This window comes from Nothobranchius furzeri, chromosome 17 (assembly GCF_043380555.1).
Source record: "Nothobranchius furzeri strain GRZ-AD chromosome 17, NfurGRZ-RIMD1, whole genome shotgun sequence".
Classification (NCBI taxonomy): domain Eukaryota; kingdom Metazoa; phylum Chordata; class Actinopteri; order Cyprinodontiformes; family Nothobranchiidae; genus Nothobranchius; species Nothobranchius furzeri.
Window position 1 is genome coordinate 35,967,061 of NC_091757.1, and position 27,425 is coordinate 35,994,485.

The window sequence follows — 27,425 nt, forward strand, 5'->3', positions numbered from 1 at the left end:
TATATATATATATATATATATATATATATATATATATATATATATATATATATAGATTCATAGATTCAGGAGAATATAATAGCATGTATGAAACCTCAAAGATTTAGTGGTAAACTTATTTAGCATCAAAATAAATCACAACACTTCATGTTTGTGTTATTTTTATCCAACACATCTATGAGATCATTTGTTTTCATTTAAAAGTTTTCTGACGCTGTTTCCCAGCTAGCCGCTCCATTCAGCTGTGATACAGTGTGTGTGTGTGTGTGTGTGTGTGTTTGAAATAAAAATGTATAACAACATTTTTTTATCTCTCCTCAGAGACTCTATATATTTGCATTCAATAACTCAAATTATTTACATTAAAAAGAGAAAAAATCATTTGCTTTGTGCTTAAAACAGCTGAGAAGAGAAAAAAGTAATAAAATACAGAAGCAGGTAGTGTGCAGTAAGTGTCTGATCTCCTCTCATGAACTAGTTAACCTGAAAGAATACGATCTACAAATGTGTTTCAGCAAAAGCAAATTACCTGGGTTTTGTGGAGGGGAACTAATCTCTCCAAGCATGACACCGGACAGGAAAGGCCTCTTACTGTTATTATGATGTGTCGGCTTGTGTTAGATGGAGGGCCTTGATGGCCGCATCAGAAAGGAGCATCGAAGCCCCTCTGCCATGACAGCCCTCTGATGGATGCACGGGTGGTGGAGGGGCAGGGAAGATGGAGGTTAGAAAGCTGGAGACGAGGAAAAGAAGGAGGGCGATATGAGGTGCGGTGGGGGTGACGCGCTATAGTAAATATCTACAAATGCAGCGCATTAGCAGTAGGTGCAGAACCTGAGATAACATTAGCATGCGCGATAAGGCTTTCTGTTAGACAGGCTATCTCTGAAACAAAATAAAGGTCCTGCGTGGTGAATTCTCAAAGCTTTGGCTTGTGACTCGGGATGATTTGCTCTCCACATGGAGCTGCACGGTGATAATAGCTCATTTAAAAGTAATTTTGGGAATCAGGACATCTCTACATCACAGTTTGACATAATATTAATGACAAATACTGTAGATGTGTGAGATTATAGGATTGTCAAAGCATATATTTTTTATTTAACAGGATGTTTACCAACGGGGCCTACTTCGTGGTCGCCAAATATGTTCATGAGTAAAGAAAGGTAGCTTTATTCTTTGTTTCTTGTTAACTTTTCATTATTTATTTACAGTGAAAGGTAAAATAATCCACTGGATAAAGAAAACAATTTCACTTTCTCATATTGTTCATAATATTTACTATGCAAAGCACAAAATGCAGCTGCCTTTTCTATCCTGATTTAATTACTTATTTATTTTTTCTCTTGCAAGAGCATTCTTGTTAAGGACAGACTGACAACCGCAGCATATGAGACAAGCACTTGTTGGTGCATCACAATGTTTTTCTTTTTTTTTTTTCTTTCTTCAAAATATGTGCTCCCAGCTGGGAGTGTCATGCGCACACACTAAAATATTAATAGCGAGATTTCCTCCATGTCAGCAGCTTGTAATTTGATTTCTGGTTAAGGAATGTTGTTTTGGGTGGCAGCTCACCACTCGTGAACGCAGGTCCTCCTCTTGTCTAGCTCCCCCAGGCTCCCAGGAGACGGTGGCCTGCTTGAGAAAGTGTTGCATGGAGATGATGCTCCTCCTTGGCCTGGTAAAGATTGGGGGTGCCAACGTGCATCGGGGCAGGTGTTCTGAGCTGCGCACAGGGGAGTCTCACCAGGCTGCAGTACCTGGCCTACATCCATCTCTGTACTTGGGGAGATAAATGGGAAAATGTGACCCGAGCAGTCCAACATCACAGCCATGGCAGGAGCATGTTCTAACAATGGGGAGCGGGGAGGGATCCCAGTATCATTACTAAAAATGAGACACACGCAGCAATTAATTTCAGACCTAAATGAATGTTTTCTGCTTGCAGCATATCTCTCGGTAGCAACAGAAATAGATTAATAGTCCAGAATAGAAAAATAGTCTTATTTGCCACCATGTTGCTCAGATATGAAATGAGCTTCAACGCTCTGCTCATTTCTTAATTGACATTTTTTGTCACCTTGCAGAACCTACTTTTTTCAGCCTTTATGCTATAAAATGGTGTGATCTTTCCACTGCCCTTTGTCTTGGAAGAAAAATTAATTCTCATTTGCATTACCACGTCTAAATGTCAGCCACCGATATTTTGTTAGACATTAGTAAAGCTGGCAGCAAGAGGCGCTGGATAATTGCACTCAGCCTAGCAGAGGGATTTACATAATTTCAGATAGCAATTAAAGAATCCTTGGGAATTTTCTTCCTGGTCTCTCTCTTTCCAGCTCACTTCTAACAGTACAAAGGAAGCTTTCGTTTACATTAAGCCTCGTGCTCCTTGCTGTTCATTTGCATGAAATTAAAGGGTTTCATGATCTTGAACAGCAGGGAAACATTTAAAATGCTGTTTTAAAGCCTTCACCTTGGAATAATGAAATGCTTCGACTTTTTTAGAAGGCGGTGGGAGTTCATTGACTGCCTGTCCAAAGCAAAAGTTTCTCAGTTTCCAGTGACTCACACAATGCAGCTCGATAACGTTTTTAATTAATTAAAAATTCTGTTTTTTCTTCTCTTTTCAAGGTTCCTTTCCTCTTTAATCTGACCATTCCTTATGACCATCATCCTGCCTCAACTCACACTAAGCCCCTTAAATATATGATCAAAGCATAAAAGCTCTGAAAGAATACAAATGAGTCCCTCAAAATTAGCTTTTGAGCATAAAATAAAAAACAAAACAAAATAAAATCTGCACCCCCTCCTCATTTCTTGGATAAACTGACATAAACTGATATGGACGTTTGTCAGTGCTGCAAAGATAAACATATCGTACAGTATCTTTAATTAGGTCCCTGTGGGCTTCGATGTTACCTGCCATGCTAATGAGAAACAGCATTAACTCACTTTAGCCTGGAGTTGGATAATATGCATTTGGTGGTGAGGTGGCAAGAATGCAATCTGGGCATGCTGAGTTTAAAGAATGCACGTATGTCGGTTTATTTTTTATTTTTTCCCATATTGTTTTTATTGTCACAAAACTTTAAAAAGAAGAAAAGCCATGCTACTTAAAAATAAATAAATAAATAAATAAATAAATCTAATCCTTTTTGGAACAGCCAGGATGCATAACTGATATGGGCATAGACCATGAGGATTAGTTCAACCACACTCCATCCCTTCATGAGGGATTAAGATCCAAAACAACTTCAAATATTAGCATAAACATGTCGGGTCCCAGCAAGGTCTTCAGGTATTAAAGATGACTTATTATCTCTTTTTTAAAATTTAAAGTTATAGTTCTGTGGTCATTACCAAACATGTTCATAAAGTTCATGAAAGCTATTTCAGTTTTAGTCTTTACTGTTTCAGTTCCTGCCAGAATGAATCGTTTCAGGGTTCTGTCACTTTAAGAAAACAAACTGGTGCTGGCCACGCCCACCCCTCATACTGCTATATGCTGAGAAGCACTGAAATCTAGAAGGGGCGCAGAGTAGAGTAAGTTGTATTGTACAGTCCTCTCTTGTGACATCACAATTGGGTAATTTTTGAAACCATTTGTTTTGCAAACCAAACACTGAAAGAAAACACTTGCATTTATAGAAGCAGTAGAAACCAACATGGCAGCACAAACAAGATGCAAAAGGAGAGTTTTGTGCAAGTCTCTTTAAAAACACAGTTGGTGTGCCAGTAAACGCAATACAGTGTTTAGACATCAGTTTTCTGAATGAAGAAACTTCTGTAATGAGGTTTTGATGTGTTTTTATTTAGTCATAACAGACGTTTTTACCATAGGCCTGGGAGGGTTGTGGTGTTGCACAGAGGCAACATATCCATCACATTGTCCCAGGCAGCCCGGGATGCTTGGTTATCAAAAGTTTGAAGAAGAACAAAACATATTTGTTTGTGACTCTTTTAACAAAAGCGCTTTACTCATAGTTACTTTTGGATCCTCTATAAAAGGTCAAATTTGGCTCTAATTCCAGCATGAATTGATCCCGAAGAAATAGTACATTTGTAATAACAGTACTATGGCTTTGCCAACTTGTGTTTATTGAGAATGCATAAAAAAAAAGTTGTCTAAAGGAATTAAAACACAGCAACAACAAAAATCCTGATGAATAATGGAGCTTTGTTAAGATAACAGAGCTTTGTCACAGTGCTTGGAAATAAAAACTGAGCTTCATCAGAACAATACCCTTCACACTTCTTTTTTGATTCCCCCTTCCATCCTTAAAGGCATCACAGAACATTTTCACACAAGTCGTCCTGCCGCTGTGAAATAAATTGTGACAGTAACTCAATATGAAGTGAAATAGCTGAGAAAGCCTTGAGTTCACTTGCGCTGACAGTGCTGTTTAATTCCATCTCGTGCCAGCCTGACATTTCTGCTGCCACTAAATATTAAACATGTGTACCCGTTTCATTTGCATCCGGTAATGAGGTGGGAGACAGCGCCCAACTGGTCAAGCCTCTCTCTCAGGGTTGTGCGTCAGTGCTGCACAGTTGCATGGACAAGGTAAACCAACAGAAATTATTTAGAGATGAATGGGGCCAAGGCAGAAGGGAGGAGGATATATAAGGTGGATGTTTGGGGGTAGGGGATGATGCAGCATCCCTCCCAGTGGCTGTGAGACCCAGGACGTCTTCCTTAAAAGTGGAAAATGCAAATCTTTGTGAAACATCTAAACATTTTCAGGTGACAGCATGTTTAAAAGATTGGTTTCAGAATTAAGGTCTGATGACATGTCCTCTGAAGTCTGCATGTTTTTGTGTGCTCTCCAGAATTCAGAAACCCAGTCTGAAATGACCCCCCAGCTGTGAAGCAGTGTCTGCTGCAGCTGACATTTCCCTGAATCTTTTAAGATGCGTTCCTCGCTGCAAAATGCATTAGTGGAGAGCGAGGAAACAGAGGCACAAGAAGAGAGGGTTAAATGTGATTCCTCGAAATGTCATCACATCTTCATAATGCAATATATATTCATGATCTGCCAGTCCAGGAGGGCAGGAATCACGCTTGTGTTCGGTCATTCAAATGTTTTATCCCAATGTTGATCCACCATAAAACGCTGGGAGGACATTTCAAACAAGGACTTGTATCTTTATTTTTCTCGTTCAGCTGGACCGGTGGCATCTGGGTGTTATGGAAAAGGCACGAGAGAGACAGTTAGGTCTACATTTACCTTTTTCTTTATCTGAAAAGGTATTTAAAGTAGAGAAAGACATGGCTCCATTCTGCCGTTCTTAAATAAATATGTTTCAGTCAGCTGCGCACATTTTTTTTGTCAAATGTCAGTGGTTCAGGGTTGTTCTCTCAGTCCTTTAGCCCATTTTTTCTTCTTTTCGCGAATATGTAATGCTAATAATAATAATGTTTTTGACTGAAGGGAAGAAGGTAAATTTGAAGGGGGGGGTTGTAGGTTTTGGACATTTGCAGTCCCAGTCTGCCTGTCTGATCTGAAAATTGGTATAAAGTCTGGAAAATCTGTCTGCAGCCTCACCTTATTTCTAATACTACATTCCTAAAATCCATGCAGTACACTTGTTTTATTATTCTGAGCCATTTCTTTTGCTTGGAAGTGCCCAGTTCCTTAAAAGTCTCTTAAGCAGCACAGCATTGAAAGAACTGGGGGTAAAGATTTCAAATATCTGAATTTCTACAGGAAAAAGAGGAAAAATATGGAAAAATTAAAGACAAGTAAAAGGGGAAAAATACAAGCAAGATGTCTGGATGTGATGCCCCTGGCAGCATCATTCAGACTGGAATCCTCTTACATGCACTCATGGATGTTTTCGTTGATTTTTTTATGGATGGTTTTATCACACACATCTATTGCTTTCATTTTATTTTTGAATGCAAAACCAAAAATCTGGCTATGTCAAACTAAATACTTTATTTGAAAGCTACTAACTGTTCTGGAAAAAAAAACAGATCATATCGTGCAAAAGTGAAATAAACTAATAAGTGAACCAATTACTGAGTTTCTACCACTTTGCAAAAAGGCTAATGATGCTATTCTTAACATGTGTCGTTCCACCTGAATCTTCTGAAGGACATTCTGAACTTAAAGGTGTGGAACACTCATTTCATCCATACATTTGCAGCAGTCTCTAGTAGGAACGGATGTCTTATAACTGGAGTAGAAAGTAGCTTCAGACAACAGGATTTGGAGTCTTATTTCTTGATATTTGGACATCTTGCCTCTGATTGGATAACAGCAATGCAACTCTACAACTGACTTGCAACATGGATGTTTTATCTGCACAAATAACACAAGCCTGACTGTGTTCTGCTGTGTGGTGGAACTGTTAATGCTAAGAGTTAGCTTCTACTAGCCGAGATGTTTTCTGCTGTTTCTAAACGCTAAACCAACAACAGCTTTCCCCGCCGTGAGTCAAGATGGGTGAGTCCATGAATGTTAAGTGCGGAGCTGCCAAAAGAAGTATTCCATGCGTGAGAGCGGTGGTGGAGGGAGGGGAGCGCTCATTTTCTTCTTTTAGTGGGTTCTTTTTTAGTGTGAGATAATGGAGGTGTGGCATGAGCGCGTGTGAAGGGGATCAGATGAGTGTGACTCATGTAAATGCACAAGAGTTGGCAGCCCTGTAAGTGACGTAGATCTGTCAGGCTTTTCAAATCCTAGACTTTCACTGTCTATTTTCTTTCAATAGCAAAGACAGGAGGAAGGTGTAGGAGACTATGTTCATGCATTATGTAGTGGAACATAGTTGGTATATTCTTACACTTTTATTAAGGTCCAGAGATTAATCTTTGGACCGGGCCCTTAATATCAAAAGAGGTTGTTTTTACTACAGGGAATTTTATTCAAACACTTTGTGTTGACTTAGAGACTTAGACTTAGAGAGAGATGGGACGTTTAAGAATATTTATTTTATAATTATTCGAAACAATCACCAGGACTAACTCTCTAATGATGGATGCAGATGGGTGTAATGCTGAAGTGTTGGTGTGTGTGTGTCAGTTCAGAATCTCCATCTGACCGAGGCGAGTCTGAGGGCAAGATGTTGTTTTGTTTAACTAATGACGATGGATTTCAGGAGGAAGACATGAGAAGCTATCTATGCCGATCTACGTACTGTTCGAGACTCCCGTGTTAGATCCGGATGCCAGGTCCTTGGACCCTCCTTTAGTGCTGGAACTGGTGAAACAGCGTCGGCAGCACGACAAACCAGTCTATGGGTCGTCTCCCGGTACAACGGCAGGGTTCAGCGTCACGTAGAGACAGTTCAGCTCTTATTCTGAAGGAACCGTCGTCTTGTTGGTAAAACGACAGAATTTTCCAGCTTGACAGTTCTCAGCTTAAAAGTAGAAAATACAGCTGGCCAGTCTGTATTTCACTTAGCGATGAGGGACATCAGATGGATTTGAGAGCTGGTCGAGTACTTGGTTGGAACTGCGTTGAACCAAGTTGAGCTACGTTGAATACTTTGTTGGAACTCAGATGGAACTGCGATGGAACTAAATTAAAATGGCGTTGTTATGTTTTATTAAGCTTAGTTGTTTATGAATCTTAGCCAATCGGAGTGGACAGATTAACTAAACACCACAGAGCTCTGCCACGCATCAGAAAGGAAGTTCTGATTGGATGAGTGAACAATGTGTCATGTGTTTATCTTATGTGAATCAGGATGTCTAGCTCAGTTAGTCCTGTTATTCATTAAACACATAAATCATAACATAGTGATTTCACAGATCAGTCACCTGATTATTGTTGACCAACAGTTGTTTTGATTAGCTTTATTAGAAATAAAGTTCTTTGATTAACTAATGAAAAACGTTCTTCGTCCTTCTTCTGTCTTCTTTGCTGGAATGTAAACACCAGAAGCAAGCGCACGACCTTGGCAATTTATGCACACTGTCACTGTGTTAAAGGGCAGCTGTTAAGGGCAGAAATGGCATATTCACAACGCTACAATTACTTGGTTCCTTTTTTAACACACAAATAAGTTGTTTTAACCTTGTTTTTGCTGGTGTTTCGACTAACACTGTAGTCTTCCTCAGAGCTACCATGAAAACTCTGCAAAAAAGCATGCTAAGGAGAAGGCGAGATACACAAAATGAATGTACAAAAGAGACTATGTTCATGTTCGGCCTGCATGAAAAACTCAGAGTGACCAGTTATAATCAGAAAAAAATCATTAAAAATGTTTTTCAGTGATCCACACCTTGGTTACTAGTTTGCATGGCCGTGCCCATGCACGGATTACAGTAGCAAGAAAATGGGGTGGACCCTACAAACCACCAAATACAAACATGAGCGGCTAACCTCTGAGCCACAGCAGCACATGTGAGCTATCTCAGGTAAAAAACAACGATAAAAGCTGCCTTCTCATCAAAGGAGACAAGGCTGGGACAAATGTGCTGGACTCGGACGAACACACACACACACACACACACACACACACGCACGCACGCACGCACGCACGCACGCACGCACGCACGCACACACACACACACACACACACACACACACACACACACACACACACACACACACACACTCACACACACACACACACACACACACACACACACACACACACACACACACACACACACACACACACACACACATCTGTCTTTCATAGTGTGGGCCATCCATTTATTTGCATTAGTTTTTGTGACTGTATTATGCCAACCCATACCATAACCCTAACCTTAAAGAGCAAGTCACCTCCTACCAGAGTCTTACTCCACTCCCACTTCACGTTTGAAAAATACAACAAATGCTGTTGCCTGACAGACCGAGAAGGCAGAGTAGCTAACAAATACACACACAGGCCCACAATGACACTGTGGCATCATAGTGTACCAGTAAACGTCACAGTGTACCTCTTAGCCAATAGCGATGGCAGATTTATATTCAAATGCAGTACAGAGTTTTTACCTGAAGATGGCACAACACTGACAGGTTGTAGGCAGAATGTTTAAATTATAACGAAGATGCACAAAAGAGCCAAATTATGGACTACATGTGTCTACAGCATGATTAGACACTCATTTATATAGCTTATAGGCAAAAGTAAGTCACACAAGAGGACTTTTATAAAAAATCTTTTATGCATCTTTGCTTCTAATTAATTTGTGGCAAGTGAAAATATGTATCAATGTGTATCAATCTGTAGATTTATTTTATTTATGGTGAAGATTACACTGAATTGATGTGTTGTTTGGAGCTTTTCAGTCCCTCTCAAGCACAGTTTCTCTTTTTGAAATTCAAAAGCATATGAGGTAAAAAAATATATAAATCCACACAAGAAAGATAAGTATTTATTTCTTTAAAATATATTTTACATTGTGATACTGATCTGGTCCTTAAAGCTCTATTGCTCTAAGAATTCAGCATTTTACTCGTTGCTCTTCAGGATTTAAAATCCAGGCTGTCTGGTGTTGGGAAAAAAAGGACTATATTCTTCTTTCTTTGACAGACTTTCATGACAGCAAAAACCACTCAAAGAAAGAAAATCAACAACACTATGAAGAACTTTTACGTGCTCATTTTAGTCTTCTCTGACATGAATTTGCCTCGTGTGTTGCCAGAGAGAAACTCCTATCATTTGACCCACAATTCAGCCACTCTGCTAAGTTAAAGTTTAGATATATGGCATTGTTTTGTGAGGTCTTGTGTTGCTTTGAAAATAAAAACACTATATGAATCAAGATGTGTCAGACAGGAGCCTTGATCAAAACCAAAGCTGAATGTCAGGAAGAAACAAGGAAACATTAAAGAGCTTACAGTAGAAAGGCAGAAGCGGTTGAAGTTGTGAATGTGTGTGTGTGTGTGTGTGTGTGTGTGTGTGTGTGTGTGTGTGTGTGTGTGTGTGTGTGTGTGTGTGTGTGTGTGTGTGTGTGTGTGTGTGTGTGTGTGTGTGTGTGTGTGTGTGTGTGTGAAGGAAAACATGGAGAAGGATGGGCCCCCGCTTCTCGTTAATTCTCTCATAACAGCCGTTAAGCCCACTCAGCAGTCATGGAGAATTGTGTCCACTCGCAGGCCTCCGGTGGGACTGCGTGTCCTGAGGTTTACTGTTGCTAGCTTGTCATGTCCACGTCAACAGCACTTATCGCCTTCTGTCTGAGCGCCGAGACATTTCCCAGGCATTTAGCTGCCTGTTTGTCTTCTCTTGATTTCCCCCTCCAAATCTGTCACATATAGTCTTCACCTGACACCTCACAGAGTGTTCTTCTCTCAAACACTGTCAAAACACGGAGATCCAACAGGAAGAGATAGCAGCAGGGAACCACAGATTGCCAAATGTTATACACTGATCAGGCACTGAAAATAATGACCTGTGTAGGCAAAGCAGTCTGGAATCGTTTACTTCATCAACACACTGTCTGCCATCCAAATAAGAAAGAATGAACAGTCTGTGCTCACAGTATTAGTTTCGCAGTTATTTTGCACTCTTAAACAGCGAGGGCTGCTTTATTCTGCTCTCACACTGCTTTTACATCAATAACACCAAGTCCAGAGTTTTTACATCACTAAGATTTTTGTCTGTCCTTTTATTTTTGGGGAAGTAAAATCACTGGCATGAAAACAATGCACTTCACAGCGAGGTGGAATCAAACACTTTGGTGCGCTTTTCTCTCCTTGCCGTCTCTTCTCTGGCAAACATCCCTCTGCTATTATTTCAATAAGCTCTTGGTTTTAATACATTATTGATCTTAAGGTTGAACCACGGACCACTGCATTACCAGGATCCCAAAGCCCATCCTGGCATGACACTTATGTACTTGTGAAAAATTATACCAATTATGAAATCACCCAACTACCTCAAACAGCAATCAATTGTCACATTGGAAAGCATTTTAACCTCAATACTATTGGCTTTGTGGTTACTGGAAAGGAGTGGGTGTTGGATGTTTAATGGCTTCCAAATACGGATTTCTCAGATTTTTTTTATTACATGTATTACTATTCGCTGTGAGAAGCTCCTTCTTTAAAGCAAAGGCTTTGATTATGTCTGGTGTTCTAAGTTAAGGAGCTGTTTGCCAGTGAGACAATGGCATTTGCCATTGATTAGCCTTCAGGAGCACCAGAAGACTCCACACCACCACGTGCACTTAAGAGCCCACATTAAGACAATGAATTAGGATTAGTGGACTGCATGTGCATTAGGAAAATGACACGTTCATTATACTTCTGTAAATTTTACAGAGCTTAAGCTTGGATAGAAAGCCATTTCTGGAGATTTTAAAGTAGCAGGGGATGGCGCTGAGTGCTAGAGGGGTCAAGTGCAAGCCGTGCCTCAGACAGTGGCTGCCTGCCTTTGTTTCCGTATCACAACGTTCAAACATGCAGCGCCCTCATGCAGAAACCTTTAACTCAGTCCTCATAAATGCAGAAAGCAAAGCTGTCTGTTCTGTCTACAACATCCTCTACGCCAGTGCAGGTTTGTTTGGTTTACACAGATTTTCATTCAACAGTATAGAAGAATGTATAACATTTAACAGTCTAAATGAATAGCTGAGTTTTTATAGTGAGGTTCACCAACAATCTTTGGTTAGCACAATGAACAACACAGGAGTTGTATAAAGCTGATTGTAACTAAAAAGAGGTTTTTTAAGTATGAGTGCAACACATTTTGAAATACACTTTTGAACACGTGAGAATACATTTAGGACACTTAGTGCAAATCAGAAATAAAAAGTTTGCAGTTTGAGATTCCAAATGAAAACCTGCAAGTCGTAACCTACTGAGAAGACAAAACGATCATAAACGCAAATACGAGTTGAAGGTATTACTCTCTTCTTAAATTCTCATTTATGTTTTTATTATGTATACAAAAGTGTCTGGCCCCAAGTTAGAAGTGCCTCTGAACTCATGAGGCACACACAACAGCACTGAAACTAGCTTTATCCATAAAAAGGCTTTTTTAAATTACTTATTAATAATTTATTTTCTTATACTTAATTAACTCCTGCTTCCAAATAGAAATTTGTGTTTGTTTTTCTGCTGATTAAAATTAAATTTAAGGATTTTTTCGGAGGACAAATCAACTCTTCATACAGAAAACTAGATGGTGGAATGAGATTATCTTTCATAATTATGGCCACCTGTATTGTTTCTGAGCTAATTCATTGATGTGACATCTAAATGGCATTTCAATAAAGAATGTAGACAGTTTATTTTAAGCATTTTTCCACAAAGATGCAGAAGAGATTAAACAGTTGTGAACCACATGTGTCTTTTGGGAAGGTAGTTGGGGGTGATGGGCACAGAAAATCTGAGCCAAGTAAATGAAGTGGGGATGGTAATACAGTGCGTTGTAGCAGGGAGTGAGAGAGTGACAAGCTCGCTCCTCCCATGTAGCAGCTGAGCTGGCATTAAACAGACAAGACATCCCGTTCAGTCAGTTATCAACCCAGGAATAATGAAGGAACGGGCCGGCAGACCAGGACGAGTCACCCTAGTCAGCCAAGTGGAGAATTTAATTTCGTGCAGGTTTCTCTGCAGTCAAGCATTTCCCAGTCGGAGGTCCACTGGTGCCTGGGTGAGTGTGGACAACTCAGTGCTCCCGACACCCAGTCTCTTCGGCGCTGACAAAGATGTGTGGTGATGGATGTTCGAGTGGCTGAAGGGAAAGGGGGAAACTGAAGTTTGGGAGGGTTTTTTAAGAGGTGAGCGTGCTGACATGCTATTGTCAGAGAATAACTAGTGTTTGATTAAACCAAGGATAGTAAAATGAGAAATTGATCGTGTTTGACCCAAAGAGATGTAGGAGAGAAACAATATTCTCCCAGTTTAATGTTACCTTTAGGTTTTGAAAGATTAGGAAACTGAGGAAAAGAGAAAGGAAAGAACAGAAACAAACAAAAACCACAGCATCGACCAATGTTAGCTTGCTCAGCAATGATGATGTTCTTGAATAGTATTACAATATTGTATATCGAACAATATAGTAAGTAGCAGCTATAGACGAGTCAAGTGTGTGTTGTGAACAAATGTGTGCATACGTAAATGAGTGAAAATTAGAGTGTACTGTCACGTTGCGGGGATGTTTAGGACCCAAAGTGCAGATTACCCAGACGACAAGAGGCAGGAGTTGGTAAAAAGCTAAATCCTTTTATTTGGCAGGACGAAACAAAATAAATCCACAAGCAGCGAGGCAAAAATCCTAAAGTCCTGGAACACAGGACACCCAAAGCTCACTTAGAGCACCAAAGACTAGAGACACAAAGCTCAACTAGAGCATGGACAAATGCTGACAACAATACAATGGACCGACAACCACACAGAGACAAGACAGGGCTTATATAGACTGGGAAGAAGAGAGGGAGATGAATTGCAGGTGTGTGGGGGGAGGGACCAGGTGAACACAATTACTAACTCAGGGAGGAGGAAGAAAACACTGGTGGGAAAAGCACACTAAATAATGAAAGGCTGTAAAAAAGGAAAATGACCTAAGAGAAAAACAAAAGACCAGAAGGCATGAACCATAACTAATATTCTAAGGGGAAGCTGACACTAAAGGAAAACACTACAGAAAGAAACTACAGGGGCGTGGCTAAGAGGGGGCCAAGAGGGCACAGGACCTGGGAGAGGGAAGTCTGAGGAGGGAAACGTAGAGGGCAAATGGGGAACACCAGGAGACACATGAGGAAGATGCAGACACGACACATGAGGGCGCTAGAAGACACAAAAGTAGCACCTAGAGACGAATGAGGACAAAAGGAGACACATTAGGTGAGACGCAGACACAGACCATGACAAGTACACTCTTGTGTGTGGTTTCCCCCTCACATTATTTAATACTGAGAATGACCACAACCACCCAGGTCCTCCCAGAGGACAGGGACCCCAGGAGGACCACCCCAAGAAGGACCATGGTCCCCACTCAACAATGGCTAGAGAGCTCTAGGGGAGCTGTCCAGCAGCCACAGCGCAGTGCTAAAACCCCATGGGGCTGCCGACAATCCCACAAACGCAGCCTGTGGCTGGCTACACATGAGCAGGCGGAAGAGAATAGGGAAGGGAAAAAAAGTAGACAAGGTGTCGGCAGCCTCACAAACTAAAGATGGCAGCTGATTTTACAAGAGAGGAGCCTGGTGACTAAAAGATCTGTCTCTTATTCTACTTTTAGATATTCTAGGAACCACCAGTAAACCTGCAGACTGAGAGAAAAAAGCTCTGTTAGGAGCTTATGGAACAATCAGTTCACTGATGTATGATGGAGCTTGATTGTTAAAAGCTTTAGATGTGAGAAGGAGGATCTTAAAGTCTAGTCTGGGTTTAACAGGGAGCCATTGTAGGAGAAATGTGATCTCTCTTAAATGTTTATCAGAAGTCTAGGCAAAGATCGCATCTGCTCTGGGAGGTCTGTGACCTAAAAATATGTGACAGTCAGTGATACTGTGGTCTAAATAAGTTCTTGTTTGAGGCTAAGCTTCTTTCCCCTTATTTGTGGGGGGGGGGGGGGGTGGGGGGGGGGGGGGAAATAAACATTTAGACATTTTGGCTGTTAAAAATAACTAATTGCCATCTTAGATCGTGCAAGCTGTCTCTTGGAAATAAATATCTGTTTTGTTGAGGCAATCATAATGTGAATTTAAAAAATTACAACCAACAAAGAGAGATGAGGGCCAAATAACCGGCCAGACGGTGGCCGAAAAGTGATAACTGAGGAGCCAAGACTGGAATAAGGGAAACTAACAAAGCATAATGGAAAGAAAGTCTGTTATGTTGCTGCTTTTAGCAAAAAAAAAAGTGCTTGCAAACATTAATTTTATTGAAGAAACAATAGCCCTTATGAAATTTAGCTGCAGATCACTGGGGCTGAGACTTACCAAAACTACAAGACATCTCACTTTTGTTAGAACAGTTTTCAGAAATATGCTTATTAGTTGTCTTGCTGAGAGTGAGATGACAGGATCAGTAGTAATCCATGTCTAACAGGGACAACAGAAACATGGAACAGCTTCATTTATGGGTAATAGTTTTTTTTTTGGTCAGATTTTATTTCTTTGCATTATTTTGATGATGGTTATTTTACTGTATTAGAAAAAAATAAACTCCTGGCTCCACAATCCACTTTTCAGTGGTATTACTGTTTGTCTTTATTGTGTGTGATAGTAGATGTTGAACAGGACTTTCATGTAATCTACATAACTTCAGATGAAAGCTGCCCCTGAGCGGTGTTCTCAGTGAGAAATAAGAAGCTACGGTGACAACATTCATGGTGACACCGGTGGCCCAAAGCTATACAGTAGCGCCTGCCAGCTGTGCCAGATATCTGTCAAATAATCTCACCCTTTTCCCACTTTCCTACCTCACTGTTTCACGTCTCCTCTTTCACTCGATAGAGATGAGATCTTTGTTTAATCTCACATTAGCATTTATCTGTTATGTGTCAGGTTTAACTTTAATCTGCAGTCTAAGTGACGAGAAATTCAGTGCTGAATCTTCCTTAACAGCTTTCACAAAGGTGTGAGAGGCTTTGTTTCTGATGTTTGATCATGTGGGTTTTCCATCTTCTGGGTGTCAGCAGGAATAACGCATCAGACAGCGACAGAATTGTCTCTAAATGATCCCATAATCTGGATTCGTGCTTGGCTTTAGGAAAAGACCACAACTAACATCATCACCTCTTTTGCACATCCAGTAATTCATTGGAGCTGTTCTGACAAATATTGATCATATCCCAGCAAAATATCCCAGGATAAGGAAGTAATTCATATTTGTTCAATTAGTAACTGTCAGGTTTCTTTTTTTTACACGTGTGAAACAGTTTGAATCTTTAGGAAGGGCCTTCTGTGCTGTGAATCATTCGCTGCCAGACTCAAGTTGCAGCCAAGCACTTGTGGGCAAACTGTATTTATAAATTGTTGTGTATTGTCTGCGTGTTTACAGATCTCCACCAAAATGTGTTTGTTAATTAGTTTCTGTGCGTTTTTGTTGCAGGTGACTTCGCACCAACGGTGACCACTCGTTTGGAAGCGATCCACTCGCCCGTGGCAGTTAAGACCTGCCCGGGGTTCAGGTTCTTTAAGCGGAAATAATTGCAGAGGTGCACGCTCCATTAAAAACAACTATTTAATACAATAATCATTCAATTAAAAATCCCTCATAGCGGCTGCCACAATTGATTTGGATCATAGAAACAAATTATTTGAAGTATGAGGCGAACTGTTAAACCAAGGTAATGAGGAAAATGTGTGGATGCTCCTTTAAATGTATAGACAGATTTATTTATTTATGTATTTATTTATTGTTGTTGTTTTATCTAATCTGTTCTCTTCACACCGGAACAATCGGAGTTACAGATAAAAACAAACATAGCTGGTATAATAAGGATCGGTGAGTAGGTTATAGAAGTGGGTCTCTAAAAGCCCAACAAGCTATTTTATATAAAAAACATCAACTTTACTCTCTAAAACAAGTCGTGTTGCTTTCACTGGCTTGGACCCCTACTAAGATGACTAAATGATGAAGCTGTAACCTCAGTTATAAAAAGAGATGAGTCATTTCTCTCCAGGATCCAAAATTCATTTTCTACAGGTAAGAATAAATGAGTCAGATTAATTTACCATTGCATCTATATGTTGTCTGGTAAAGCTGAATGTCAGTTAAATAAATAAATTATGCACAAAGACAAATAGCAAAACCATTCATGGACATGCTTTTCCAAAGGCTGAAGACCTATAGCTTAGATGTTTATGTTTTAAAATATAGTTTCTTTTTTTTTGTTTTAAAAAAATTAGTAGAGTAATTCTTGAAACCAGGTAAAGAAATCCAGGCGTGGCTGCTGTTTTTATGTTTTTACATCACCAGGAAAGGCTAGCCTGGCACACCGTGCTATAAATGTAAATATTTATTCTGTCTACGACCCATAGACAGAGCTCAGGTCGGGTGGCACCTATGGTTGTTTTGAAAACTGTCTCCGCAAAAATCTGAGCCACGCTAGGACCAACCAGAGCAATGAACAAAGTGATTAACTCATTGCTAAAGAAATCAGTGAACAGGGGAGTTCACCATACACCATAGAAGAAGAAGAGGCAAATACAAGCTAAGCCCACCCAGCGTCTCTCTACAAATAGAGCACTGTGACTGTCTCAGCCTAAAGCTGTTTGGGCCAATGGTAGACCTGCTGAGGCTACAGTGGAGCGTGGCTAGGCCGACCGGCAGAGCAAAATATTTTGCTGCCAGTTGGTCTAGATGGCTAAGCTAAGTTTCTTTTAACAACAAACGCTCAAGGATGCTGCTTACTTTACCTCTATGTCTCCATCAAGATATCTATTTGACTTATTTTCATTGTAGAAACTCTGCTTTTATGTTTTTAGTCTTACATTCATGATCATCTTTTTCCTGAACTTGAAGCAGGCTCATCCTTAACAAACAATAACACTGACCTCATTATTGAACCTGCACCAGGCGGCGTCTGGTTTCACACGATGGGTCCATGCTGTTCAGCGTGGGTGTGAGTAACAGTGGAGCACAGATCATAACTTTCTTAGAACTGTTTTAACGTGTGAATGAGTGCACACAGGGATTGTTTTACCTGCTATTTTTGTTACCTTGCTTTCATGTTTTTGCATTTGACAGATTCCTGCAGGTGTGGTTTTGGACTCCCGCCATGTGCCGCGTCTCCCCTGGGGTGTTGGTCACCACTGAGTATGCACAGGTGTGAAGTGTGGGAGTTCTGCTCGAGGCCCACTTGTTTTGCAGGTTTGTCTCAGCTGCATTAATTTTTTAAAAGTCCCTCAAAATTTGTCGTTAATTTCTATAAATAAAACTCCCATACAGTCTGCTCTAGCACACTGAACCAACAACTCCTTGGGTGGAATTAGCAGGGCATGGTCTGGTTCATTTAAGGTTTGTGTTAAACCATCATCTATGGCCGGGGTGCAACCCTGGTCCTAGAGAGCCACAGTCCTGCATGTTTTCCAGCCCTGCATGGCCTTGCCTCTAATTGGCTGAACACACGTTATCCAGGTAATCAACAGCAGGAACAAAAAAAGACAGTTGGAAAACAAGCAGGACTGCATCTCACTGGGACTAGGGTTGCCAACCCCTGATCCACGGTGTGGTTATTTAGCACTGTTGCCCTGCAGCAACAAAACCCTGGGTTTAATTCCTGACTAGAGTGTTGCTGCATGGGGGTTTGTTCTTGGCATGCGTGGGCTTTTTCCATGTTGTCAAGTTCCCTCCCACAGTCTAAAAACATGCATGTTAAATGAATCTGACACTTAAAATTGCCCTTCGGTGTGGGTGTGAGCGCGCATGGTTGTTTGTCTCTGTGTTCCCCTGTCATGGACTGGCGACCTGTCCAGGATGTACAACACCTTTCCCCCAATGACTGCTGATGACAGGCACCAGCTCATCTCCCCAAGACCAGACAGGTTTGGCTAGAAAATAAAGCAATATAGAATAAAATGTATAATTAATGTATAGTTAATGCATTTTCAGAGTGTGCAAAATAAATACAACATTAAACGCTTTATAATGAACACAATCCCTAACTCTAAAGATAGTTTGTGCACGTGTTTTGACAATGACCATAAACTCTTCTGACATATTAGAACCACTGTTGTTCAAACTCAGTTTCTCATTTCTGGTTGATGGATGCTTCAGTCTTATCTGTGTGGTTAAATGTTGGTTTATAACACACAGTAAACTGTGGCATTATTATGAATTTCCTTTCAACACAAAAATAAGGCTGAGAAACAAAAGGAGAAATTTAGCTCTCACTAACCAACTGGCCTTTCAAACAGGAAGCATCAGACATGGTCCTGCTGGTTTGCATGCGAGCCAGTACTTCATTACGGAGAGATGGCTTTGTGTTTTTATCTTGTTGGGTGCCTTTTGAGCAAAGGAGCACATTACATTGAATCTTTGTTTTATTGTGTTCAGCAAATTAATAAATGGAAAGCACAGTGGGAAAAATAGATATGAAAATGTGTACTTTGCATTATTGAAAAGCCCATCCACTAAAGGTTACCAGCAGCTATTGTAGTACAATCTGTGAAATGTAATTAGAGTGTGTGTGTGTGTGTGTGTGAGAGAGCAGCAAAGATAAAGCTGCCTTTGCCATTATGGACTTCTTCATAACATTTTGCTTCCCTCTGAAACTTATTCTCTCTGAACTAATTTGGCATGACATATTGCGTTTCTGCTTCAGCTATCATGAGGCTACCTGTGAATTAAACTGGGTTTGCAATACAGCAAATTTCCAGATTACATTTTGGACATGCAGATATCACATATTTGCTATGATTTATTTATTCAAAGCAGGGAAATTTCAAAGCATTACTTACAGCTCTTATTGTTCTTGTACGTATGTGCAAATAGGAAAAATAAGACGGATCAACAATGAGTGACAGATACACCGAGTGCCTCACATCCGGGATTTAGAGTTTTTCTTATATATCAGTAATAATTTATAATAAAAACTTAATTAGTTGTTTGATTTTTGGGACTACTGACAATTTGAGATTGGATAGCTTAGGTTTCTAAAAGGTCTGAACAATGTATGATCATTTTTATCACACCAACTATAATTAGCTCACCTTAGTTGAAAGAAACAGTCATTTGCTCTTTCCTGATCGATGAGCTAACGGCTTATCAAAAATGCTACCCTGTTAAAAACCTTGCATCTTCTAAATATTACTGCATATTGTTTATATGCTACTTCATATGAATAATTTTATACTATGCTGTCATTTAATTATTTTTAATTGTATTGAAAACCAGAAGTAAGCTGTAACACGTCAATTACACGTTATATCCGTCAGAACGCTGCCAGCAGTGCAAAGGCAAGCTAAACTGTAATTGCATGGTGTGCTATTTTTGAGAGTAAATGTAAAATTACTAAATAACTTATCTACTTCAGTTTAACAGTAATTCACTCTTTTATTTAGCAAAACATAATTATTAAATCCTTGTTGACATTTTCACAAATTGTATGTCAAACAAATTTTGGCCTTAAAGATGTGGTTCACTCATTTAATCATTTGCAGTGGTTTCTAGAAGGAATGCATGCTTGTAAATATTTCTCTGGGAAACAAAGTTCTTGTGCACTTGTTTGACTGCGTTAGCTTTGCAATGGACAGGTTTTATCTCCCAAAATAGCACAAACCTTGGGAAGTTCCGCTGTGTGGTGGAGTTGCTAATGCTAACAGTTAGCTTCTACTAGTTGGGATGCTCTCTGCTGTTTCCTGCATGCTAAACCAAAAACAGCCTTCCTCGTCGCAAGCCAGAATGAGTGAGTTGATGAATGTTAAGTGACTGTGTGACGTAGATCTTTCAGGCTTTTCAAATCCTAGAGTTTCACCACCTATTTTCTATCAGAAGATAAGGCCGAAGATAGGTGTAGGAGACTATCTACATCTTCAGCCTGCATGAAAAACTCAGAGTGACTGATTACAAGCAGAAATAATCATTAAAAAATGTTTTTCAGTGTTCCTCACCTTTCAAGCATCCAGATGGAATGTCAGGATTAGTGTTTTCATTAAAAATAATGTCTTAACTCCAAAGCATGTCTACTGCCCTCTGGTGGACTATCTAAAGGTTAGCCAGCTTTATTAACGTTTGTTATAATTTTTCTTTAGGAAAAAAGCAACTTCACACATGCTAATTGTATCTAACTCTATTTTATTTGTAACATTTAACATAAAAAACATCTGTTGATGTCATTAATTTAAAGAAAGCTTCCCAGACCGTGTTATGTATAATGAATGACAGGTCTCCATCTTTATAGATGGACGTTACAGTTGGAAGTGAGGAAACAATAATTGATCACATTTATGAGAACGTTCAAGTTCTGTGGAGCATCTATCACATTCAGACCCAGATAATTCCTTTGTTCAAAGACAAGCTAGGTATTCTCACAATGGTGGCTCTCCATGAAAAGAGTGATAATGGAAGCCAACTGGGCCAAAAGTTGAGCAAAAAGGAGAAATGATTAAGGGACCTTATTAAAAGCAACCTTGTAGATTCAGACGCATGATGGAGAGCACATTATGAGGCCTGATCCTTTTCAAATGACACCACGGTTTCCCGAACACGCTGAAAAACCTGATTAGGGTGACAAGCACTGAGTGATACTGCAAACCTGTTAATAACATGAAAATTAGAAGGGGCTCATGCAAAGAAAGGAGATTAATTTAGCTGGAGTCCATCTTGTGCAAATTGCGAAGTTGTGAATATGTTTTCAGATAATGAGCCTTCCTACTTGTCAGCTCACTTGTCATTTTCTGTAATTAATGTTAAGGAAGACTCCTTCCTGATGGTTCATATTACTCATGTACCAGGAAAATTTCTCCCCAGAAATAATTTACATTTATTATCATCAGTCTGTTTGTGTGGTTTATTTCACACTGGAGTAATTTATTGCAGCACCATCTTGCTCGCCTTGATTAGTCACTCGTCAGACTGAGATGTAATTTTTTTTCTTCATGTGTCTGGTCCATAGAAATAGAAAATGTATTTTTTATTTTTGGTACCCAGCATGGCATCTTTGCAGCTCAACCGTACACGTGTTCCCGTTTAGCTGTTGCATTTGTATTTACTCCTTTATTATTTGTACAAAAAGCCTCAAAGTTTATGCAGAAATGGGAGTTTTTATATCATTTAAACATCTCATATTTTAAAACAGATGTTAAAACTGATTTAATACTAACTAGTGCTATGCTTTGATCAAAATATAATTTTACCTAAACTTGTCAAATATTGAATAAATTACACCAGAATGAAAACTATCTGTGATTTTATTTTAAAAGGATCCAACTGAAACCCAGAGAGGGGTGTGAAAATGAAATGACACATTTGCTTTCTTTACACAAAGATGTTTGTTTCACGGGATCAGCACAGGCTCCTTCTGAACCGATGCTCTTCTCTCTGTGGTGTGACCATAACTCAGAGAAACGTTCATTTAAAGAAGATATTTAAATCTGCCTTTCTCGGCCACTAAGCTCTGCTTTCCTTTGTGCCTGCAAATTTATAAGCCCACTTCTTTAAATGTATTATTCATCCAAGCATGTAAATAATGCATGCCTGCTTCCACAGTAAATTAACCCTTTACCTTACCACAGATCCAGGAGTCATTGTTTTGAAAGGCAATTATGTCACTTAATTAATGCTGTAATTAATACCATAATTAGCTTAAACACCCTGCAAACGGGTGCCACTACTAAGCTGTCTTAATTAAAGAGATTGAAAGGTTTCATATATTTTTTTGCACTGTCATGTTAGTGCAAAGAGATATGTGCAGAGCATTTGCACATTAACCACAACAAGGAGCTCACGGGAAGGTAATGCTTCAGAAAAAAGGAGAATTCTGTAAAAATTTTAAATAACGTTTTAAATTTAAAAATTTCAACGCTCGTCAAAATGGTCTTGGTTTTAGCTCCATTCAGACTGAATGGGACTAAATTCAATAACAAATGTTTTCACTCCAAAGTGTAAACAGAATCTGAGTGAGCTTGTGTTTTATCGCTGCAGCACGGCAGCGTTAGCCCGCAGACAGCTAATCCGCTAGCAGAGAGTTTTTATCCTCGCCCTAGCTGACAGTGATAGAAAGTGTTTTCCCCAAACTAGAAAAATAGTTGAGCGAGGATGAAAAAGCACAGAGGTCAGTGAATACCGAAGTATTTCCAGCTTGCTCGACTCCACCGGCTGCAGGTCCAGCTTTGTATTCATGGGCTGTGAGCATTAGTGCAGCTCATCTATTGTGCATGTGTGTGTCAGGATCATTTTTGAAGCGGGACGCCTCTGCACTAGCGGGGAGCAATAAGGAGGAACTCCCTGCTTGTAAAAATTAATTCCCTTTAGTGTGTCAGAATGTTGCTGAGGATCCTGGGAGTTAGTGGTGAGACGTAAGCTGCTTTAATATATGCATCTATTTTTTCTGTAGTAGAATCCAAGTCTCAGTAAATTCTGTCTGTGCAAAAATGTGAGAAACATAAAGTACTGCAAGAGTTTTGGATAAATGTGTCCTCCGTATCATAAATGCATCAATGTAACACAACAGCTTTCTTTATGGTTGCAAGTGTTTCTATCAATGTCATTAGACCATTCATTGAACTAAGTGAGGAATCCATCAAACGCTGACAGGAAGCGGCAGACTAATGGCTGTTAGGCTGTAATATTCCTTAATATAATTTTTATTTGCCCTAATTTCATCTTCTTTTGCTCTGGTCCCAAATCAGAAGAGAGCTGTTGAACACCTGAGCTCCATTGCTCATGAAGCTTTACTCACCTCATGGACTTAGTTTGGTTAAAAAAAATAAATAAAATAATAAGCTGCAGCTCTTAGTAAACTGTTTGGGAAGCAAACTGTGTGACAATCGCATTTCACAGCAGGGACACATGAAGCGAATTAGGAGGAGTGCATATTATATCTAAGGAGGGAAGTAGGGCAGCAATTTGTGGACACGAGGACCCTCCGAGGCCCGGCTTGTGCCTCTTCCTACTGCTTTAACATTATGGCCACCTTTATAATGCATTTCAGCATTCAAATTAAAAATACCTCAGTGGGTTTCCCCCCAGTTCTTACACTTCATATCCTCCAAAACAATCAACAGCAACCCTGAAATTGTCAGAAACAACAAAACTAATGAAATGGAAATTAATTTTTTACTGCAGAATTATCTACCCGTGTGACTATTATCTTTCCCTGCTGTTTATCTGAAGCAAAAGGATGAGATCATTTCACAATTAACGGCCGAGGATTCAGGACCCTACTGTAATCATTATTTGACACGTCTTTAAGAAATAGCCCTTCATATTGCCTTACCCTGGGCTTCAATAATCTTGACCCTGGGTATTAATGGATGGGTTAATGGCCTGCAGAAATCCTTTAATTTATGCCAGGATGAATTAAGAATAAGTAATGGATTCTGCTTTTCAAAATGTCCAGACAGGGCATTTCCGTTCAGCCTATCTGAGAAATCAAATTATCATATTATCTCTTTGAATGGGTCTTCACAAGCCATATTTCACTATATCTGATGGGAATAGTTTTGACATTCATTACATGACTCTTGCTTTATTGTGCCTTGCTAGTACATGCTATGACAAAGGCAGATAATGATTTTTCCAGCCAGCAGTGAAGAGAATGGGCGGCGGAAGAAAAAAAATCAAGAATGACGAATCAAACATTCAGTGTTCTAAAGTAAACACAGGTGTGGTTACAGAGGTGTGAATCGGTTCGCTTTTATGAGAAGACATCACCCCAGCCCTGTCGTAGAGTTAGGATCCAGTAAAGCAGCTTCGTTAACTAATGCTTCTGTTTTAGGAAGAGCTTAATTTTGTTGGAATTATTGATTTGAACTGTAATTGGTTAAATTTTAAAAATGATGTGATTGTTTGACTAAAACTTTCAGCCATAACAATAAAACCACCTTTGTTTCTTGTCCATGTTGCTAGGAAACCTCTGTCTCATAACGAGAGAAGGTCCTTCGTTCTCTGTGTTCCCTCTGAACAGCAATCCAATGTATTTGTTTAGCACGTTTGAAAAAACCATCAGGTTAAACCCAAAGTGAAATTATAAATAGGACATAAAATTTTCTGAAGAATGACTAGAGTATGAGAGTCCACAGAACAAAGAGGGGGTTAAAAATAACATCAATTAACTGCAAAGTAAAATACCGAAAGTATGAGTTTTAATGTTGTAGAATAAATGCACATGTTTTATTTATATAAACATTATTTCAATTTGCTTTACATGAAGAACATTTTATTAACTATTTATTTTAGGGTGACACCTGGTGTTACACAGATGTCTGCCAAGACACACTCGTAAGCCAAACACGGTTTGATTCTAAAACATACGTGTTAAAAGTTTTTCTTAAGAAAATAATGACATTTATTTCTTCACACTGAATTGTTTTTTTTTGTGACTCCCACAGGTCGAGAGGAGCCAGTTGAAGTGGCTCTGGTCAAGATGCCTCCCGAACGCCTCCCTGGTGAGGTTTTCCAATCACATCCAACCAGGAGGAGACCTAAGGAAAGACCCAGGACACACTGGAGGGACTGTGTCTCATGGCTGGCAAGGGAACGCCTTAGGATTCTCCCAGAGGAGCTGGCCCAAGTGGCTGGGGAGAGGGAAGTATGGGCCTCTCGGTTTAGGTTGCTGCCCCTGCGACCCAAATCCCGCTAAGTGGCTGAAACTGGATGGATGGATCCCTGCAGGTTCTCGCATGTACAGAAATGACTTTAAAGGTGTGGAACACTGAAAAATCTTTTTGTGATGATTATTTCTGTCATTCTGAGATTTTCATGCGAGCTAAATATGAAAACAGTCTCCTACCTATCTCCTGCATTAGCTTCTGATAGAAAATAAACGGTGACACTCTAGGATTTGAAAAGCCTGGCCGATCTACGTCACACTCAACATTCATGGACTCACCCATCTTGACTCATGATGGGGAAGCAGTGTTAATTTTGTTGACAAAATATTTTTGTCTTTTTTTTTTCGTCACGAATATATATTTACAGACAAAAATGAAACAAAATTTCAAAATAAAAGCTTGGAAAAAGACAAAGATGGTAATGAAATTGATTGAAACTTTTAGTCAATGAATAAAAGATGAGACGAAAATCCACGATGACGAATATCTAATCAGAAGACAGGAAAGATGCATGACGCATATAAAAGGACCAATCAACAAATTGAACAGGCAGGACTAGGTGAGAAGAGAACCAATCAGAGTCCACTTTGTTTAGAGGTGACGCTAGGCCTACCATAATAACAATCAACTTCTCCATGTTTGCTCGGAGATGTCCGGAGCTCTCGGATGCGACCTGACTGCTCACACTGTCCATCTGGTAGCAACATGTCGGACCTAAAAATTATGCTAAAAATAGCAGTTTTTACACAACACGTCAGACTTTTTTGTTTTGCCTGTTGTCCTTCGGGAGTGCTGCAGGAGGACATACAGGGATTTATGGGGGTTGGATGAGGAAAACGAAATAAAGTAAATCTGTGTTTTGTGATCAGTTTAATTTGGCATGAACACGACAAGCACGCTTTCTTGACAATCTTTGTGAGTAAAAAAACATGTAGAAACAAAAACGAACAACGTGTCTTGTTAGGGAAATAGCGGGCGAGCGGTGTTGATGACTGCGCATGCGCCGTGAGTGGTTCTTGTACTTTTTGGGTCGCAGCCACGCGCTGCACTGCTTCAACTGTGCAATCGTGAGCTCGCACGGAGTGCAATACCCTCACGAGGGACGAGCAAAATATCAAACATGCCAGAAGTCCATGCGAGCTCACGATTGCACAGTTGAAGCGGTGCAGCGAGCGGCTGCGACCCAAAAAGTACAAGAACCACTCACGGCGCTTGCGCAATCATGCACACACGTTGTTCGTTTTTGCGCAATGAGGAAGTGCACGTGCGCTCTAAACCAGGACTAGACCAGTAAAGTGAAGCATGCTTTTGGCTGTTTATAATTTTCACAATGTCTGGTTTGCACTGATATGTTCCGAGTCCTGAGCCCGCACAGATGTTTTACCAGTACGTTTTATAACCCGGTGCGCCTTTTGTATGCGTTAAATACCAAAAAGACACCCGTAACTGACAGCTTACAGGTCCTGTACTGTACTTATTTTGGGGTGTTAACCATTTTATTGTGAAGTGTCTGGGAAAATGCATGCCCTCGAAGGAGGAATTTTTATTTTTGAGTATTTCTGCATGCTAGTTTGAAAAATGCTTGTTGTGCAATTGCTAAAAAGAGCACCTTTGTAATTCCCAGTGTGCTTTTTGTTTTTTTATTAAACACGTACGTGTTAAACATGTGAAGTGTTTTTTTTTTATTATTCAAATATTCTATGTTCTTAGCTGTGTGTGCTATATCTGATCAGTGGTGGTTAAGAGTTTGGACCCTGTGTATTAAATTACACTACCAGTTTTTCCGTGCTCTATACAAAAGTAGGAAATTACTTCATTAGAAAAAACACATGTATTTTGTTGACTAAAATTGCTTATTTTTATCAACTACAATTACTTGTTATTTTCATCAACTAAAATGGGACTAAAACTAAAATAAATCTAATGACTAAAATTGGACTGACTAAAATTAATTTTTAGCCAAAAGACTAAGACTAAAATAAAATTAAAATTTCCTGTCAAAATTAACACCCCAAGTACGACTTACAAGGCATTCATTCATACCAGAGACCACAGCAAATTCATTGATTAAATGAGTGCTCCACAACTTTAAATACCTGAAGAATGCATGTAGGCAAAAACATTTTGTTTGTCCTCAAAAATCACCTCCAGCTGTATGTTTTATTTGATGGTAGAGCAGCCTGCTCAACATAGAACCAAGGTTAGGATAATACCTTTTTATTCTGGTGAATTTTGATGCTTAACTCCAAGTTTAGTACTAAGTTTTGTTCACTGTCATCTAGTGGCTCAA

General features: G+C 39.7%; 1 long non-coding RNA gene across 1 annotated transcript; it reads left to right on the forward strand.

Moving 5' to 3' along the window:
• Positions 1-12,289: 12,289 nt before the first annotated feature.
• LOC107393643 (uncharacterized) lies at positions 12,290-26,800 on the forward strand. The gene is made up of 3 exons (XR_001573921.3): positions 12,290-12,688; positions 15,969-17,732; positions 24,914-26,800. It is a non-coding gene; the product is annotated as an uncharacterized lncRNA (long non-coding RNA).
• Positions 26,801-27,425: the final 625 nt, after the last annotated feature.